This window comes from Leopardus geoffroyi, chromosome B2 (genome assembly GCF_018350155.1).
Source record: "Leopardus geoffroyi isolate Oge1 chromosome B2, O.geoffroyi_Oge1_pat1.0, whole genome shotgun sequence".
NCBI classification, from domain to species: domain Eukaryota; kingdom Metazoa; phylum Chordata; class Mammalia; order Carnivora; family Felidae; genus Leopardus; species Leopardus geoffroyi.
Genome location: NC_059332.1, coordinates 23,257,864 through 23,278,264, shown reverse-complemented (window position 1 = coordinate 23,278,264; position 20,401 = coordinate 23,257,864). Strand labels below are relative to the sequence as shown.

The 20,401-nt window shown below is 40.2% G+C and overlaps 1 protein-coding gene across 33 annotated transcripts in view; it reads left to right on the top strand.

The window, feature by feature from the left end:
* FARS2 (phenylalanyl-tRNA synthetase 2, mitochondrial) overlaps positions 1 to 20,401 on the top strand; it is a 623,580-nt gene that overhangs the window by 46,000 nt on the left and 557,179 nt on the right. For 29 of the 33 annotated variants that reach the window (XR_006717077.1, XM_045497529.1, XM_045497536.1 and 26 more), the window contains exon 2: positions 8,868 to 8,955. The exons of the other annotated variants lie outside the window; for them this stretch is intronic. The gene's annotated coding sequence lies outside the window, so the exon portion shown is untranslated. The remainder of the gene's footprint in view (positions 1 to 8,867; positions 8,956 to 20,401) is intronic. 33 annotated transcript variants of the gene reach the window in all.

The following is a 20,401-nucleotide window of genomic DNA, read 5'->3' as shown; positions in this document are numbered from 1 at the left end:
TTTTTGTACTTGTTGAGGGCTGATTTGTGTCCCAGTGTATGATCTTTTCTGGAGAATGTTCCATGTGCGCTCAAGAAGAATGTGTATTCTGCTGCTTTAGGATGAAATGTTCTGAATCTATGTGTTAAGTCCATCCGGTCCAGTGAGTTATTCAAAGCCATTGTTTCCTTATTGATTTTCTGCTTAGATGATCTGTCCATTGTTGTAAGTGGGGTGTGAGGTCCCCTACTATTATGGTATTATTGTCAATGAGTTTCTTCATGTTTTTGATTAATTGATTTATATAGGTGTGTGCCCTCACATTGGGGGCATAAATGTTTACAATTGCTAGATCTTCTTGGTGTATAGTCCCCTTCATTATGATATAATGCCTTTCGTTATCTCTTGTTACTGTCTTTATTTTAAAATCTAGATTGTTTGATATAAGTATGGCTACCCCAGCTTTTTGTGGCCGCTAACATGATAGTTGCTTCTCCATCTCCTTACTTTCAATCTGAAGGTGTCTTTAGGTCTAAACTTGGTCTCTTGTAAACAGCATATAGATGGATCTTGTTTTTTAATCCCTCTATCGTGTCTTTTGATTGCAGTGTTTATTCTGTTGACATTTAGAGTGAGATCTGAAAGATATGAATTTATTGTCATTGTGTTGCCTGTACAGTTGGAGTTTTTGGTGGTGTTCTCTGGTCCTTTCTAGTCTTTGTTGCCTTTGGTCTTTTCTTTCTTTTTGTCTCCCCTCAGAGAGTCCCCCATAAAATTTCTTGCAGGGCTGGTTTAGTGGTCACAAACTCCTTTAATTTTTGTTTGGGAAACTCTTTATCTCTCTTTCTTATTACAAATGGTAGCCTTGCTGTATAAAGAATTCTTGGCTGCATAGTTTACTGATTCAGCACATTGAATATATTCTGCCACTCCTTTCTGGCTTGCCAAGTTTCTATGGATAAGTCTGCCATGAATCTGATCTGTCTTCCCTTGTAGGTTAGGGACTTTTTTTCCCTTGTTGCTTTCATGATTCTTTCCTTGCCTTTGTGAATTTGACTATGATATGCCTTGTTGATGGTCGGTTTTTGTTGAATCTAATGGGAGTTCTCTGTGCTTCCTGGATTTTGATGTCTGTGTCTTTCCTCAGGTTAGGAAAGTTTTCCACTATGATTTGCTCACATAAACCTCCTATGCCTTTATCTCTCTCCATCTTCTGGGACCCCTATTTTTTGGATGTTATTCCTTTTTAATGAATCACTGAGTTCTCTAATTCTTATATCGTGCTCTTTTGTCTTAGTTTCCCTCTTTTTTTCTGCTTCATTATTCTCCGTAAGTTTGTCCTCTATATCGCTGATTTGCTGCTCTGCTTCATCCATTGTTGCCACTGTGGCATCCATTGATATTGCATCTCAGTTGTAGCATTTTTAATTTTGTCCTGACTAGATTTTACTTCGTTTATCTCTGCAGATAGGGATTCTATGCTTTTTTCAACCATAGCTTGTATTATTATTATTATTGTGATTCTAAATTCTGGTTCACACATCTTGCTTGTATCTGTGTTGATTAAGTCCCTGGCTGTCATTTCTTCCTGTTCTTTCTTTTGGGGTGTGAATTCCTTCACTTTTGTCATTTTGAAGGAAGAAAAGGAATTAATAATAAAAAAATTAAAAATTAAAAACAACACAAAAATAAAATAAAGGATGTGATATCTTAGGTTTGTTTTGGTTTGGTTGTTGCAAGAAGGTTCGTAGAAGAGAGAAAAAGGGAAAGAAAACTTAAAAGTAAAAAAAGTAGGAAAACATTTGAAAATTTACAAAAATGAATACTATAAAATATAATAAAATTTAAATGATTAAAGTAAGAAAAAATTATTAAAAAATAAAAATATAGTAGAAAAAAATTTAAAGAAAAATGTTTTTTATAAAACGGAAAATAAAAATAGATTTTTCTCTTTCTGTATTCAAAATAAGAAATGAGAAGAAAAAGGAAAAAAATTGAATAGAAGGACCAGTAAACAGAATGAAATATGATTGAAATTACATCCAGTTTCCCCTAGAAGTCAAACTATGAACCACCTTATAGTGTGCAAACTAAACAGGCCTAGAGACTTGTGGTGTTTCTTTATATCATGGTTGGTGCATTTGGACGTGGCTTGGTGTAATGGCACCTTTCTCCCCTAGATGGCATTGTTTAGTTTACTGGTGTGGATTGTTGTGGTTTCTTTATGCGTCTACGCACATGTGTCGGAGAGGTGAAAATGGCGCCACCCATCTACCTAGTCTCTAGCATCAGAACTATATGTTCTCCCCGATTGGCAATCAAGCATCACTCTTTGTCTCTGGCTTGTGTCCACTCCCTGCTTCTGCACTGTCTGCAACTAAGTTGTCAGCCTTCCAAGTGGCACCTCCCTCCTGAGTTTTATCTCAGATGGGGCTGTGTTTCCAAACCCCTCACTTTTGAAGGCCCTGTGGCTTTGACCCACGCAAACCCACTTGACCCTCTTGCCGATCAGTGGTTGGGTGCTGGCTCATCCCTAGGAACATTCATATGACTGCAGTGTTGCAGATACCCAGTGATTGTGGCTGGTTGCCCGCCCCAGAAAAAGTTTGCCCTGTAGTGTAGCAGTAGTGTTTCAGGGATTATGGTAAATCACAATACATATCTGGCACGCAGCTTCACTGCCCCTCCCCCCCCATTGTCCTTGTTACAACGACAGCAAACGTGGCTGTTCTCTGGGGTCCACTGGGACCTCTCCCTGTGGGGAGGCCGCACAGCTTCTACCAATTGTTCTCTCAGCAGGGGAATCGCCTCTTTCCCTGGGCCCAAGGACCGCTTGGACCTTGCTCTCTGCTCCTGGGGTTTCACCCTTTCCAGCAGATCCATCAGATATCGAGCTGTGGAGTTTCAGACTCTGTGCCCCCCCCCCACCCCCCCCCGTTTATAGTGCCCTGATGGTATTTAAACCCTCTCCTTTCCTCTCCTTTCTCCTTTTCTTTTTTGGTACTTTATGGGTGTTTCCACTCTTTCTCTCCAGCTGCTTTTGGGGGGAGTGTTTTTCCTGTACTCTTCGTCCTGTCTCCGTACTCTCTCCGGAAGCAAAAACAGCTCCCTACTCTCTATGGCTTCTGTCTTCTCCATTTCTCCTCTCCACACCACGTACCTGCTGAGTTCTGTGGCTCAAGTTATGCAGATTGTTGTGTTAATCTTCACATCGATTTTCTAGGTGTGCAAGTTGGTTTGTTGTTGATCTAGCTGTATTTCAGGTAGGAGAGAAGCAGAAAACTACCATGCTGCTCCACCATATTGGACCCTCCCCTATAATGGTGTTTATAATGTATGATACTGTTTTGAAAAAAAATTAGAAATAGCTTGCTAAATGTTACATTTCTTAAAGATACAGGAAAATTGAATTTGGATATATCTATGTCATACTTAGAAATCTGGAACTGTTCAAATCTTTTAACACTGTTTTATCTACTTTTCACCAAATTATGGCAAATGACTTTGTGCAGGACAGACAGGGGCAGTAATAGTCCATAAGTTATGCTTTCTCGTATATAGGTTTCTGTAGTCAACTGGACTTTCTATACAAAGTTGGCACGTTCTGTGGACATAAGATGTGGTATGTCACTGATTGCTATTAAGTTATCACTGGGATTGCAAGTTCCATTGGAGAAAAGAGCATCAAAGTCATTTGGATGTCTTTTATTGACAACTGAAAACGCACATGCAGTGTATTTATTTGCAAACATTTAAAGTTTGAAATCAAGGTAGCCTAGATGAAATAAAACAGTTTTTCTTTTTTTTCTTTTCCCTTAAGTTTATTTTATTTTGAGGGAGACAGAGGACATAAGTGGGGGAGGGGCAGAGGGAGAGGGAGAGAGAGAATCCCAAGCAGGCTCCATGCTCTTAGTGCAGAGTCCAATGTGGAGCTCAAAGTCACGAACCAGAAGTTCATGATCTGACCCGAAATCTAGAGTCAGATACTTAATTGAGTGAGCCACCTAGGTGCTCTGAAATAGGAGTTTTTCAAGCAGAATGTTGCTCATGTTGAATGTAGTTCAGTCTTTTCTACTTGGATGACAAAAACTTTAGGCTGACATGTTTTGGTGACCTGTAATTGGTTAATGAGATCCAACTTAGTTGGTGATATCCCCTTTCATCCCCTGGGGGTCGATTAAAGAAATTCTGGGATGGAAGCACTGTGCTAGTCTTACATGGAACATTTCTTTCCACATGGCTCCTCAAGAGCATATGCAATATGGAAGAATCTGTATCCTTCTTGATTTTTACATTCCAGAAACAGGTGTAGAAATCTTCGTGGTGTGGTGTGTGTTCACCATTGGGAAAAGAGCTTGATAAGTATTTCCCTGCCAGGTGCCTAGTTATTTTCATAAGTTCATTCTTGTTGATATGATCTGATATAAGGAACTTGGTTTTATCTGGAATAAGAAACTGCTGCTTAACCTTGATTCTTTCTTTTATCTTTGGAATTTTAGTAGTATGTTGCTTTTGAACAAATTGACCATCTTCTAATCTTTGTTTCAAAAGCCAGTGCTGCATAAAGTGCTTCTCTGAAGGCAGTGTGCCGTAGGGCTGGGCGGGAGGTCAGTGATAGTGGTTAGTGGTGCTTCCAGCTCCCCAAACCATTCCATTTGGGGGGAAGAAACCCTTGGACTTTTATAGTTTGTAAGAAAATGAAGTACAAGGTCTCTCATAAAAAATGTCATTTCTTCTGTTGTTCTTAGTGTGCGATTTGCCTTTTATTGTTGGAATCAAATTTTGAAAAATTTATTTGGTGAAAAATAAGCCTAATGAATGAATATTCATTGATTAATTTTGCAAATATGCAGTAGCTGAACATACAGATTTAGTAAGATGCATTTCCTTCTTTCAAAGAGTGCTTAGTTTATTGGGAGAGATAAAGTCAACATCTCCAACAAAAACCAGTGATCTATAGGTACATGGTGCTGTGGCTGCAGAATGGAGGGTTACTTAACCTGGAAAAGTCGAGTCAGAGAATCTTTTCACCAGGAAGTTCTCAGAATGCGCAAGAGTTTATCAGGCAGAGAGTGGAAGGGCTTCCCTTGGGTGAGAGAGCTGTGTTTGCATGGATGAGTACTTCTGTCTGGCTGATGCTCTGGGAGAGGTAGTTGATGGCAACACATGGGGTAGGTCAGATATTCAGGAAATAAATTATGAAGATAAAAGATGTCAGATTGTTTGGAAAAGTTTTAGAAGAGTGACCTTATGAGATTTGTATTTTAGATCATTTTGACAGTAGCCTGGAGAGCTGGTCAGAGCCACATGTGTTGATTGGAGACAGAGAACTGCACTTGTGTATTTTGGTAATGAGAGATGATTTATGTGAGAAATGACAGGAAGACCTGGACTAGCAGTAGTGGAAGAGATTGAAGGGGAGACACAAATCCTAGAGATTGGAGTTTAGAAGCCCAGTGACTGCTTGCATATCAGGAATAAAGGACAAGGACTAAAGGATGCCTTCCATTTTTCTGGATTGAATAATCAGGTGGTGGTTGGTAGCATTCACCCATGTAGGAAGAGCATGAGCTTATATTAGATTTTGGATGTGTTGAGTTTAAGGTGCCTTGGCAACACCCAGGCGGAGAAGTCCTGCATGTGTAAACTGGAGCTCATGAGGGAGACCAGAGATGGAAATACGGAGATCTGACAGAACTTGACACATAATTGGTAACTGAAGTCAGTGGTATTCAAAAGGGACCAAGAATGGTATGTAGTAGATATAGAAGAGAACAGGGCTGAAGATGGGGTCATTGACTAATAGGGATGATTGGAGGATATGAGTCCTTGAAGGAGATTGAGTAGGAGTGTTCAAAGAGGTAGGAGGAAGGTCAGGAGAAAGCCAAAAAAACTGAGGGAAGGCATGCTTTGGAAGAGGATGTGACCAGTAATGTCAAATGCTACAGAGACCTCAAGTGAGATAAGCACTGAAAAGTAACTGGATTGAATAACTGGAAGGCCATTGGAGACACTACTGAAGATATTTCTATTGCAGTGGGACATAGAACCTATAGTTCATTGGATTGAGGAAATGAAGATAGTATGGACTTAATGTTTAAGCCTCAGTGCCTTCTTAAGAAATAGGGGGACAGACAATGCCAGAGGGGACTTGTAGCTGGATGGGTTTGTGTGGGTGCTTGTTGTTGTCATGGAAGAAACTTGAGCATTTTTGTATGTTGAAATTAATAAGCCATAATGCTTTGGCCTATGCAAGAAGAAAGATCCTTTTTCCATTGAAATAGGATACAAGCAAGAAAGATGGATGCCAATGAGGTGAAGATTGAGTGTGTGCTAGGAGAAGAGAAGGTGAGAACTGGAAAGATTATTACTTGGTCATTCTGTACCTCCCCATAAAGAAAGATAAGTTATTTAAAACCAAAAGAAAGCCATGTGGTTTTTATGATGAAGAAACTAGTTTCACTGCATAGAAACTTGGGTGATTTATAAGTCTTTAAACCCCAGTGGAGGAAAAGTTATTACTTAATAATATCATAGACATTCACTTTTATTTAAAGAATCCTGGTAGAAGACAAACTGGAAACTCCATGTGCTGTTTTTTTCTTCTACCAGAGGGTTTACTCAAATTATATTCCTGTCATTGGCATTTTGGAGCTTGAGGACAGTAGCACTGTTACAACATGAATTTTTAGAGCCAATTTTGACCACAGTGAAGTGACTTTAAAGGCTGAAGGTCAAGAGTATGATTGATTGGGTGATTACAGTTCCTTTTAAAACAAATTAGAGGTGGCAGGTTTGCCATGGGCGAAAAGTACTGCAAGGAAATGAATCTCATCAGCATTTAAAACTTCTTAGATCATCAAAAAAGAGTTTAACGTTTAAAATATAGACACACACACACACACACACACACACACACACACACACACACGGGAATGACTTGCATTAGTAAGTCTAGCCTGATTTTTCTGTTAAATAACATATAGGCACAAATTGGGTATGTTTTTTATTTTTAATTTAGGGACTGGTACCCTAAATGTTGAATGCATTTATCAGTTCAATTTATTTACCTTCTTTGTCTTTATATTTGGGGTCTTCTCAGTGATTGGATTTGTGGTTAGTCATTTGTGTTTGGAGTTCCTGGTTTAGAAGGAGGCAGGGGTACAAGAAGGAATAGGACTAGCGTTAGGAAACACTTCCTTCCCCAAAGAAGGGACAAAGCATGGAGAAGGATATGTGGGGGTGTCTCTCATCATGGAGCAAGATGAGATGGTGGTTTTGGAGAACGAGTATTTCTCAGGGAACCAATATGTGTTAGACACCAAGCTATGCACTTTCACGTATGCTACATTCTTACAATTATCTTGGCAAGGTAGATACTGAAATTATTTGTAGTTTCAAAGGAAAAAATAAAAGGAGGTGAGAAGATGCCAGAAAAGAACTTTTAAAAGTAACAAAAAGTAGTGATGATGATGATGATGATGATGACAGTGATTGTTACAGATGAATATTGCTTCAGTGTAGCCAATTGTGGTGCTTTTATTCTGATATTTTAGAGAGAGAATGTAGAGTCTTTGGCAGAGTGAAAAAGGTTAATATTGGTTATTAAGCTGGTTATATGAGGGCTAGTTGAACTCTCTACTTTTGTATACTTGGAAGTTTTCATACTGATAGTTTTTTTAAATGATCGAGCAAAGAAGTAAAATAGTCTTGGTTTTGATAGAAAGTGGGAGAACATTTATGAATAGCAGGGAGACTTTCCTTCTTTTTTCTATCAGACATAAGTGACAGCATTAGCCTTTGAACATTTTTTGAGGCAGAATTACTGACAATCCATTTAGGAAATGAAGACACTAAAATCAGGTTTTTGTTTGTTTGTTTGTTTTTGTTTTATTTAAATGTGGTCATCTTAGCTTTATGTGTGAAGACTGTGAAGTTAGGTGGTTTCTTCATCTTTATCTGATTGTGTGAAAGTTTTGTCCCAGGGAAGCAGCATTTCTATTACAAGGAAGGCCTGGACTGGAACTGTCTCATTGCAGAAGGTATACAGCTCCAAGGGGGGAGGGGATCAGAATGTAATCAGTGAGCATCTATTTCTGTAGTACACAGTAGTGGGGACTGGAAGGAGCAACAAAAGCAGGAAAATAAGATAGTAGCTAATATTTATGGAGGGTTTATTCTGTGCTGGGCACTCTCTATACGCTTTACTTATATTTAATCTTTACAATGTCTCTAGAAAGTAGGGACTATTTATTCTTTCTTATTTTCGTTTATTTTTTTATTGTGGCAAAATGTACAAGACATAAAAATGACTGTCTTAACTATTCTTCAGTGTACAGCTAAGTGGCATTAAGTACATTCACATTGTTGTGTAAACCATCACCCCATCCCTCTCAGAACTTTTTTGTCTTCCTCAGACTGAAACTCTGTACCCATTAAATACTAACTCCTAATTCCTACCTCTGGACCCTCCCCGCCCTGCCTCCCCTTCCCTCCTCTGCCAAGCCCCTGGCTACCACCATTCTGCTTTCTGTCTCTATCAATTTGACTATTCTAGGGACCTCACATAAGTGGAATCATACAATATGTGTCAATTTGTGACTGGCATATTTCAGCATAACATCCTCAGGGTTCATCCATGTTATAGCCTGTGTCAGTTTCCTTCTTTGTTAAGGCTGAGCTGTATTCCATTGTACGCATGTGCCACATTTTGTGCAATTATATGTCCATGTCCTCTTGGATTGCTTCTACCTTTTGGCCCATGTGAATATGCTGCTATGAACATGGGTGTAGAAATATGTTTGAAATCTTGCTTTCAGTTCTTTTGGGCATATAGCCAGAGGTAGAATTGCTGGCTCATATGATAATTCTATGTTTAATATTTTTAGGGACCGCCATACTACTTTCTACAGTGGCCTCACCAGTTTGCATTTCCGTCAGTGGTGTGCCAGGCTTCCTATTTTTTCCAGATCGCAGGTAGGTATTATTCTTATTTTAGTATTACAGAGGAGGAAGAGAAGTGCAAAGGTTGAATGGGCTCACACAGCTAACATGTGCAGATCTGAATTGAACCCTGTAGTCCAACTCAGAACCTTTGTTATCCAGGTAAGATGGGGCCCAGAGAGGCTTAGAGACATGATTAAGGGCACTATGCCTAATAGAGTATCCAAGTCTGGATTCAGACCCAGGCAGTTAAGCACTCTTAGATTTAGTGGTTGGTTTTTCTTTTTCTTTTTCCTTGTTTTGTTAAAAATGGTCTTTAAAAAAATTTCACATTTTGTAGAACGATACTAATTTTTGAATATCTCTAAATAGTTTTTTTCTGCCATTCTAAATTTATACTTTAAACTGTTATTTAAAATACTATCTTAAGAGATGTATGTGGTATGTTCTGTTTTCTTTTTATTCGGATTTCTTGGGCAATGTTTTGCCTTTAAATGTTTTGAATAAATATGAAATGATTTTGGTAGAATTTTTTATACATCTTCACTCTGCCTCCTCCTGCCAGAAAGTTTGCCTTCAAATAAAACCAAGCAAAATTATCTCAAGCCAGATTTAAATTGGGGGAAATGTCGAGGGTATGACAGTGAAATTTCCAGCTTTCTCACCAGAGGAGCTAGGAAGTGTACTTATTTTTTTAATCCCCCTGTGTGTTTTGCTAAGAGGTGTGCATTCTCCCTCAGAGAGTAGTCATCTAGGGGGGTGTTGTGGCATTCTGAAAATAGTGCCCTTCCTTGGTAATGCTGGCTCAGGGTGGCCTATCTCCAGAACCTCTCCTGCCACTGCCAGGGAGGCCTCCTGTGAAAACAACAGATCTAGGGGCCTCTTTGACCCTGTTCATCTAGGCAGGCCATCTGGGTGGGTGACTTCTGTGCTTCATTTTAAGACTGGGTGGCTGGGTGTGCATGGCCTTAAGTGCCCTCCCAGGTTTGGGGGTAATGGATTGTATAGTATAGCATTATACCGGGTGTTGGCTTTAGATAGAGACTCCTGGTCCCCTTGTATCAAGGGTTCACCATCGGCGAAGATGAACAGTCTGATCTGGAAGGTATCTTTAGAATAGTCACTAATTCAGTGGTTCCTAACCTTGGTTGTACACTGCACTCCACCTGGGGAGCTTGAAAAAATGATGATGCCTTAAAAAAAAAAAAAAAAAAAAGGAAAAAAAAGAAGAAAAAATGAGGCCTGAGGCCCACTTCAGAGATTCTGATCTAATTCGTCTGGTGGGTGCCCTGGCCATTGGGATTTGTAAAAACGCTCTACGGATAATTCTAATGTATGGTTAAAGTATAGGATTGTTGTTCTGATTTCTCTTGAGTACCTGTTTCTTTGGGCTCTAATTAAGATTTCTACCACCACAGAAGATACAGAAGGTCTTTTCTCTGGTTGTCCTTATTAGCAAGGTTTGCTGGAATATATTTCTTATAGATAAAGGGACTCTCTTCTGTTTTGTTTTTCTGTGGTTGAAATTTATTTTCATATCCTAATGGAGTATGTATGTCTTCATATTCACACAGTGTTGTGCTGTTTGCTGTGGAGGACAGATCTTATTCTGCAGAGGCTTGAGTTTAGGAATAGAGAGGAAAGACAGCAATCTGTTTTCCAAGATTTCAACGCAAGCTCCAGGTCGCTGAGTTCTAATGGCAGTTTCATTTTGTAAACTGAAGACTGTTGTGACATTGGAGCTGATGTTTCTGCACTTCTGGAAGTCTTCTCATTTAGACCCTTAGTACCTGTAGTGCCTGCCGGCCTGTGCATTTAGACACTCAGCCGTATCATTACTTTGGGAAATCTGGCTGTATCTGAGTAAACTGCACAGTCAGTCTGGTTTAGAGGAATGTTTTGTCTGAGCCTCTCCTGGGCCGTTTTGAGTTTATTTAAAAAGGCAGTGAAGGATCTGGCACCCTCTTCCCTGTGTTGTACTGTGGCTTTAAGATTATTTGGTTGAAACTTCATCAAAGTCCAGAGATGAGATTTGGGGTTTGGGGAACCAAGTATTCTCCTTGCTTTGATTTTGTTTTAAAAATGAGTATTTAGATGTAAAATTTTTCTAACTTCGTCATTGTTTGTATTCTGTGTGTTTATGAGAGCTCTGTCAGCGGTTGAAGCAGAAAGGATATATGACCTGTGGTGCTTTTCCTGCTGTGTATCAGAGACCTCACTTAAGGGTAGAAAATGTTTGTGTTACTCCAGTAGTGGAGGACAAGGACTTCCTGACCCACTCCGAAACCTTGCAGATACGGGCAGAGCAGAGAAATCTGTACAGGTATATGTGTATGCACTTAGGTATATATGTAGTATAAGCATACATGTTGTTATGTTTATTTGTATTCATACATAGCTGCTAATTCAGAGTGATGCAGGAAATTCTCGTAGGGACATCTGTTATTCATCCTCCTTGGTTTTTTCAAAGAGAGGCACATTTGGGTTTGATCTAGCATTCACATTTAGGTAATTTCATAATGGTTGTGGGGGCTGGAGTGGGGAGGTGGCTGTCTTCTCCCATTTGTGTGGATTTCTCCTCTTAAGTTCATTACCTTGGTGACAGGTTTGTGTGGAGGGGTGGAGTGAAGGCCTGATGGGTGAGGGGGACTCATTGCTCTGATCAAAGGCAAGGGCGTCTGTTCATTTCTGATGTCTTAGAAAATGAAGGCTGTGCTCCCCTGCAAGGACCTGAAGGGGACCTTGGATCAGTTGGAATTATTTTTTTCTGCTCTGTACTCTCATTTGATTCTCCATCACCTTCCCTCTAATTATTCCCTGGTTGTTGACCTCCAGGGGCTAATTAGTTACACATGTTACTAAGAAAAGGTCAAGGGTTGTAACAATGGGGAACTTAATTTTCTGTCACCTTAACTTAGTTTTTAACATGCCAGATGTTTGAAATGAAAAGGCAGCAAATTCTCTTTAACAACATGTGGAGAAGGATGTTCTTCCGGCCCCTTCTCCTAGTCCCAGTGCCCCCTCAGGGGCTTTAAAGCCAGGACCATTTCTAAGGGGAACAGTTCAGAAATGGTTCCCTTCCCTCAATGATAGTTTGTGGCATCTTCATATAGGAAGTGTAGAATCAAATTTTATATTACGGTAGGATGGGAGGGGCCACAAATATAACAGTAAAACCATGGTGTTTTTTTTTGTAAAACTAACAAACGTTCCAATCTTATTGAAAATGGGGATTATTAAACAAAAGTAAAGCTAGTGTCGGATGCTCACAGTGAGCCATTCACTTCCTCTATGTCAGTCAGTCTCTGTTAAAAAACCAAGATGAGTAAGACATGGTCCCTCCCCTCTAAGAACTTAGTGAGAAGCTCCTTGTGCCATTTATCTTCTTAGCTGTACACTCTTCCATCGTTACCAATCATGCCCATCTCCCTCCTTGTCCACTTATAAATGCCAAGATGACAGTTTTGTCACATCTTGGTGCCCTTTCTTTTTGGAATGCAGGGCGCTCTTTTCATTGTGGCACCTGCTACTCCAATGTGTGGTCCTAACATAGTGGTTTCAGGTACCTCTCCCCACCTAGATCTGTGTTATCACAAGAACCCGAGGTGACTTGGGCATACAAAATGGTTCTGCTTCAGTTGGGCTAAATGGGTCCCGAGAATCTGTGTTTCTAAGGAACGCTCACGTGATGCCAATGCTTGTCTGTGCACCACACTGGGGATAGCAAGCCTTTACCCTAGAAAGCCTACTTAATCTACGCCAGTGCCAGAGAGAAGCAAACATGTTTGACTTGTCTGCTAATATGGGATAGCATACATAGCTAACCAAATACCTCTACCTAAATACTCTCATGGGGAGTCAAAGTTAAAAAATGTACCTGTTTCCTAGGTGCTAGATAGAGCTCTCAGAATTTTGTTAATATACTTGATACAACAGTTTTATATCTGTTTTATAGATGGGAAAATTGAGGCGCAGAGGGATTAAGTAGCTTGACCAAAGTCACATTAACTAACAGGTGAAAGAACAGGGCTTTGAACGCAGGCAGTATGACCTCACCATCCCAGCTTTGAAAGGATTGCTGTGTGCTTCCTCTTTGTCTAAGGTGTTATATCTGTGGGAAAGTGGAGTCAGATCATGGCTCAGAAATGAGTGTCTCAGTTTGGATGGTAGGGTTCCAGAGGGCAAGCTGTTTCCAGGTGTGTGGTTGGTATAAGGTATAACCAATAGAGAGTGGGCCATGCTATTCACGTTTAATGGGCAGGAGTAGTGGAGGAAGGGAGACAGGCCAGATGCTAGTAGTTGAGGAACAAGAGGGCATGTGTAGCAAACTTTTATTTTAGCATTACGATGCATCTGATACTATGGTTTACATTCGTTATTTCTTTTGAAACTGATAATGATCTTATGGTATAGGTACAGATTTTAAAGATAAAGGAACTGAGGTTTGGACATATTAAGTAATTTTCCCAAGGTCTACAGAGAGGAAGGTAATGTAATTTTAAATTTGAAGTCAGTTGCTCTGTGGTCTTCCAGGGCAGGGCCTTAGAGTAGAAATTAAAATATAGAGGAGAGGTTAGAACTTGGTTGTTGACACTGCATTGTAAATGAGGTGCTTGGCCAACAGATAAGTGCAAGAACACAAGAGCTGCAAAGCAGAGAATCTACAAGACTCACTCAGTGTTGGCCCTTTAAAACTGGCCTGGATTCCCCCAAGACCAGCCAGGGCTGGTCCCCAGGCTGGACACAGGGCTGAAGCTGCATGTAGGGTTGAATGGCTCCAAGTTTAAATCCGTTTCCATCTGGTTAGGATTAAATACTCTTCCTGACTTCCTGCTTCCTTCATCCCTAAGTCAGCCCAGGAGAGGCCAGTCCTGCTCTTACTTTGACTCCTGTCCCTGGGACACACACCCTCTGCTGCCACACTCTGCTTCCCTACAAGTGACAGATGTTTCTGCTTTCTTCCCCCCATCTTTCTGATTATTACATTTCTTGCCACAGACATTCCTCATTGCTCCAAATGTGAAAATCTGAGCTTATTTCCTTTAAATGAATTATTGTACAGCCTCATATGACCCCATATAAATCTCTTTAACAGAGAACTAAGCTGACAGCATGTGTGGTGCGCTTGGGGAATTCTCTGCCTCAGGATGCTCATAATGGAGGGAGTTGAATGGGGTTAGCTGGTGGGCACTGCTCATTTTTTTGGTAATCGTTGACAATATGGGACACCTCCAGAAGGTTCTCCATGAAGCTGCTCTGTGCATATGAATTCCAGACCCTCATGCAGTGTGAAATGCCTCTGGTCCCCTTCCTCTCTGGGTAAGAGAGCAGGCTTTACTCTCTGATGTGGCCCCTTTCCTCTTTATTCTTAAGATTAAAAGCCTGCTTTCCATTTTTTTCAAAAGGATTCTCTCTCTCTCTATTTTGTAAATGTTTATTTTGAGAGATGACAGGGATAGAGAAAATCCCAAGCAGACTCCATGCTATCAGTGTAGAGCCCAATGTGAGGCTTGATCTCACGAATCATGAGATGATGACTGAGCTGAAATCGAGTCAGTCACTTAAGGGCACCTGAGGGGCGCGTAGGTGACTCCGTTGGTTAAGTGTCCGACTCTTGATTTTGGCTCAGGTCAAAATGATCTCTCTCTCCCTCTCTGTCCCTCCTCCGCCTGCCTGTCTGTCTCTCAAAATAAATAACATGGAAAAAAGAGTCTGTTGCTTAACTGACTGAGCCACCCAAGCACCCCTAAAAGAATACTATATGACAAAAAGATAAGAAATAAAAAGGGAAAAAACACCTCCATTTACCATCCTAAAACAGTGATTATCAGTTTTTAAACTTTTCTGCAATGATTTTTACATATTTGTGCCTGTTGTTTTCTGTCTGCATTCCCCTTTATTGCTACATAATCTACATCATTACCATTTTAATGGTTGCATAATATTCTGTTGTGGTACTGTACCATTAATTATTTAGCTCTGTTGTTGACAAGTACATTGCTCCCACCTTTTCACAATTATTAATAACACCATAAGGTATATCTTTGTGCGTGTAAGTATTTCCATATTTTGAATTAGATTCTTATGAGAGAGTCCCAGGTGTGGCATTACTAGGTCAAAGAGTATGAAGAATTTTATGGCTTCTAAAACATATTGCCAGATTGCTTTCCAGAGGAGTGGAACCAATTTACAATGCCATCACAAAGTCATTTGTTTCCCAGATGGCTAGCCAGGGTTAGGGATGTGGCCTCTCAGAGTAGGAGAGGAGAAGGGTGTGTGTGTGTGTGGGTGTGTGCGCGCGTATGCACGTGTGCACGCAAAACTCATGGATTCCTGTGTGTGTTGATTTAAGCCTCAATGACATTATGCATTATTCTTGTTAATAGGAATATATTAGGTGTCTAATGCCAGTGTAGTAATTGTCCAGTTCAGTGTTTAGTATTGCAGTGTGTTAGACAAGGAATAAAGCAACTTATGTGTATTTCCTGTTTCTCTGGAATTTTGAAAATTTTTAAAATTGGCAAAGGTTAGTTAACAACCTTTAGCCACTGTGATGAGGTTCTTAGTGGCCCTCTCCTTTCTGAGAATACCTAATGATTTGGAAGTGAAGGTGGAATTTGAAGGAGTCCTAGGACAGGTAGGGGTGGTATCTGGGCATATGCTCAGGAGCAGGCCTACCTGGGCAGCAAAACTTCCCTCACCTGATAACTACAGTCTATCAGTTCCCTCACCTGATAACTACAGTCTTTCATAATGGAATGCTTGTGTTGAGGATTTTGAGGTCTTATCTAGGCCTCAGCTGGAAAGGTACTTTGCTTCATTAGTAATTTGTTCTAGATCTGTGCCATTACAGTTTCCTCTAATTCTTTGTTTCCCATTGGACTGTAAACATTAAATGCCTTAAAGAGGGACTGTACTTTTTAAAATCGTTACTTTTTATACCTGTCCCCTGGATTGTCTAGCATATTATTTTGTATGTTATGTATGTAGTGGTGGCTTTGTGTCATCTGACTGACTGACTGACTGACTGACTGAATGAATGAATGGGGGAAATGAAGGCTGCATCCTCGTGGTCCCAGGAGTTCTACCAAAGCCTTGCAGTGACCTGACAGGACTGCACTGGTCCTGGGTTCTCATGTAAAACCTGCAGCAGATCTCCCAGGGGTAAAGGAGGAGGACGCTTTGGTGGAGAAATTACCTGACAAAGGTAATGCTGGAAAAGACCTCTCACTTGTGTGTTTTACTTCCCACATCATCTCACAGGATCTCCTTGTTCAACAGATGAAGAAACCCAGCCTGGTAAGGCCAAGTGTCTTCCTCAAGATCATACAGATAGTGGATGACGACTGGGAACTCAGACCTGGTCCTTTGGTTCCTGCTCTGGTGTCCCTTCCACTACATGGTGTTGACAGAACTTAGGTCACTTGTTTTGCTACTCCTATCCCCCCATACCCTCACCAGATCTATGTTTGGAGTTTACTCTGCCATATGCCCACATTTCCCCTCTCTTGTAGCTGCACAGATGTGTTAAAGAGATTGTGACCTTGATGCAATAGTCAGATAGGGTCCAGAGCCATAGAGGTCAAGGGATAGCGCGGGATTCAAATTCAGTTTCATACAAAATTACAGCTTTGCGTTATCTCTGGATTTGAATATAAACTTTTTATTTCAGAGGAAGAATGCTCAGTGTTAGTTGTGGTACATGATTTGAGTGTGTATTTGCTGCAATTGTGACCCTAATAAAACTCTGATTATGATTCATACGTGCGGAGTAGAGATTTAAGGTTGTCAAGGGAGCATTAACTTTGAGTTTCTTGATTTCTCTTGTGTGACTGAAATCTAAACCTCAGTGTTGCATCGTCTGTGTGGTGTTTTTTCTTCCTTCCTCTTTGTAACCTCTCATCCTGAATGTGACAAGCACATTTGTTTGCACAGTTGAAGTTCTAAAGCTAAAGGCTTTAATAGTGAGGGAAGTGCCCGTGGTGAATGCCAAATGGCACCACTGAGGAGACAAAGCAGGAGGGAGAATGAACAGTCTCCGGGTCCTTCTAACAGCCATGTGATGTCTGCCCTGGGATTTGAATGATTTGTGGATGACTACAGCCTGCTCAGTCTGCAATGGCTTGAGGCCTCTCGAAATTGATGTTAACCACATAAGCTGTCAGTAGTTATAGCTACTGGGTAATCGGGTTTGAAATTTATGAGTATTTACATTTCAGAGGGCTTTTACTGTGTTTCTATAACTTTGGGGTAGAAATGTTTGTCCTTGGTATGACTGAATAGCTTACTTTATGCATGGTGCCACTGTTTAAAACTGTCTCAGAGTGTAAACCACTTTTTTCCTGGGAGAGCACAAAGATAGTCTTGTTAATCCTATTTGTCGACTAGTGGACAGGATGGTTTCTAGCTCCATACTGCTTTCTGTGCAATAACCAGTAATATGGTTATACAGTAAAAGAAGCTAGAAGATTCTTAACACTGTGGATAAACATTTTGTTACAACTTGCTGAGGTAGGCACTTTTTTACTTTGGTCTCAAAGGGACTAATTTTTTTTTTGTTTGTTTGTGATAGGAACTATAAGCTTGTTCTCAAAAATTTAGAAAATGAGGAAAAACTGAAAGAAGAGAGAAAATTAACCCAAGTTCCTTCTAGTTGAATGCAAGCCACTTACAATGTTTCAAAATTGTCTGCCATTCCTTTCCTATATGTAATTTTTATGTGCTTGTAATCAGTCTATTTATGCAAGTGTTTTTTCTTTCTACTTAATGCATGTTTTTCCTTGTTATGTAATTTCCTTTACAGATACCTGAATTTTTCATCAGGAGGCAGTTACTAAAATATTTGCTTATTCTGGCAGTGTCTGGACCACAGGCTCAGCCCTTTTTCATCAGTGGGGTTTTGCACTGCCCCTCAGTCATGGAGACAGACCTGGGTGCAATGTCTGTTCAGTCAGTAGTGATGGGCTCCCTCTTTCTTCTGAGAGAAATTGATTGGCACAGCTCCAGTATTTTCCCAATTACAAATTATCCTCTAGTGAGCTTTTTATGCATGAAGCTTGGTATGTATTTAGGATTAGTTCTTTAGGGTGTTTTCTCAGAGTTGAATTGCTGGTCAAAAAAGATAAAACATTTTGATGTTACAGACACACACACACAAAACATATACACAGGGTTTTATGTTGTATAATATTGTATATATTGTTTTCCATAAGTTGATACTACGAATGCCAAACATTGGAAACTAACCACACACTGCACATTAATGTTGGTTATTATTGCTGTTTAAGCTTTGTTAACTTGATAAACAAAATAATAGCATTGAGTTTTTAATTTTTTGTTTGGTTGCCAGTGAGTTTGAACATTCTGGCATATATTTGTTAATTATTTGATTTCCTGTTTTATGAATTACCTCAGCTCAGCTTACAGTTGTGGGTGGTGGTTAGGAAAGGGTGGTGCGTGTGGGAATCTTAAAGGGCGGGTGGTTAGAACACAGAGCTGCCCTGCACACTTGGTTTTGGGAGGACAGGATCCCACATTGTGCTTTATCTTCTGCCTTACCTACACCCTACTCACATTGCTTCAAGATATGAGAATCTTTTAAGACTGAAGTAAAGGAAGGGGTGCCTGGCTGGCTCATTCAGTAGAGTGCGTGACTCTTGGTCTTAGGGTTGTGGGTTCAAGCCCCACACGGGGTATAGAAGTTACTTAAAAATAAATCTTTAAAAAAAAAAAGTCTAAAAGGGAGAGTGTGAGGTTTTTATTTTTATCAAAAAAATGGGGCATGGATGTGAGAATTTTTTAACTTTTTGAATGTAGCCTGCTATAAAATTATTCTTCTTCCATTAATTCTTTTCTCAGTTTATTGAGTATCTACTGGGCCAGGTATTCCTAGCTGAGGGAGCGTGCCATATAATGGCCTCAAGGCAGAAAGACAGTGGTATGTCCTGGGAAGGCAGACAGAGCCTGGCACCCAGATGATAACAAAACAGATAATGGGTGAGGTCACAGAAGCGGGAAGGAGCCCAGTGATGTGGAGATTTGTAGGTTCTGGTGAATGCTGAGGGTGAGCACTGAAGGATTTGAGCTGCACGGCTGTGGTTCTGTGTTACTCTCTAGAAGGATCACTGTAGAAATGGATTGGAGGTAGGCAAGAGAGGAAGCAGTGAGTCTCATTGGATGCCTACCAGTATAGTCTAGGCATGAGATACTGGTGGCTTACATGCCCCTGCTTCTTAAACCATCTGTGGCAAAAGATCATAATTTTTTATTTCTATTCTGTTGTTGATTTTTGTAAATTTTGAGAAACGTGAATTATTGGAAGAATGTGGCAGCCTAATTGTTCCAAAAGGATTTTTGTACCTACTTTTTTGTCCTTACCTACCATAGGTTGGCACTAGGCACCTGCAGACCCCCCTTTGTATAGCCCCCATTGTGACTACTGTTCTAACATGCAGTACTACATCAGGCACTTTGTATGCATGGGGCAGTGGTGCACTATTAACATTCTGTGCCAGTCAGTGTGCTGTGTACAGGATAAACAGACATGAAGTCAGCGGGGTCTCTGCCTTCTCTGATTCTGTAGTCTAGCTGAATTAGGGAAGAAGTAGATGAACCTGGGGTAGATGCATTAGGACTTACTGGTGGATTAGACATGGAAGATTTAAGGAGAAGTAGGAATCCAGGCTGACTGGCAGGAGCGAGGGTTATCGTTAAGACCTGGAGTGCGTGAGATTCATTTTAGCCTCAAGCTTTTCTGTTTAAAGAGATGACATACTAATTTCTTAACAGCAAAATGATTTACATCTGATGCAGATTTGAAATGATTTCCAGGGAAGAAATCTAGATGGCTGGGGGGTAGGGGTGGGAGGGAGCTTTACCTTTTAATTTATATCCCTTTGTATCTTTTTAATTTTGTAGTGTTTCTGTATATTACCTATCCAACAAAATATGTTTAAAACTAGGTTTTTTACAACAGCTGTGGATAAACTTGGAATAGGAAATGTGGAAGAGTTATATGATGAAAACTTTAAAATCAAAGGGCTATGATAGGAGGGTTGAAGAAATGGAAAAAGGAAGAGTTTAGAAAGGAAGGCTCAATATTGAAAGGGGTCAGTTCTCTAGAAATTTGTAAAATCGGTGCTTTCCTAATTCAAAAGAGTTTTGTTGTTTACGGAGGGAGTTGGCAAATGATACAGAATTCATCTGCAAAAATAAAAATGGGAGAAAAACCTGGGAAATTCTGGAAAATGAAGAAGGAGCAGCACCTGGACTTACTGTATGTTAAGATACGTTATGAAGCTATCATTACTTAAACGCTGGAACTGGGTAACTTCAACTTCTTGCTACAAAAGAAGCAATAGGCAGACAGATCAACAGAACAAAATAGTATCCAGAAGTAAACCTGAAATGGACCTGAAATTGGATTATGATAATGATGGTTTTCAAACCACTGTAGAAAATAGATTTTCCAATAATTTAA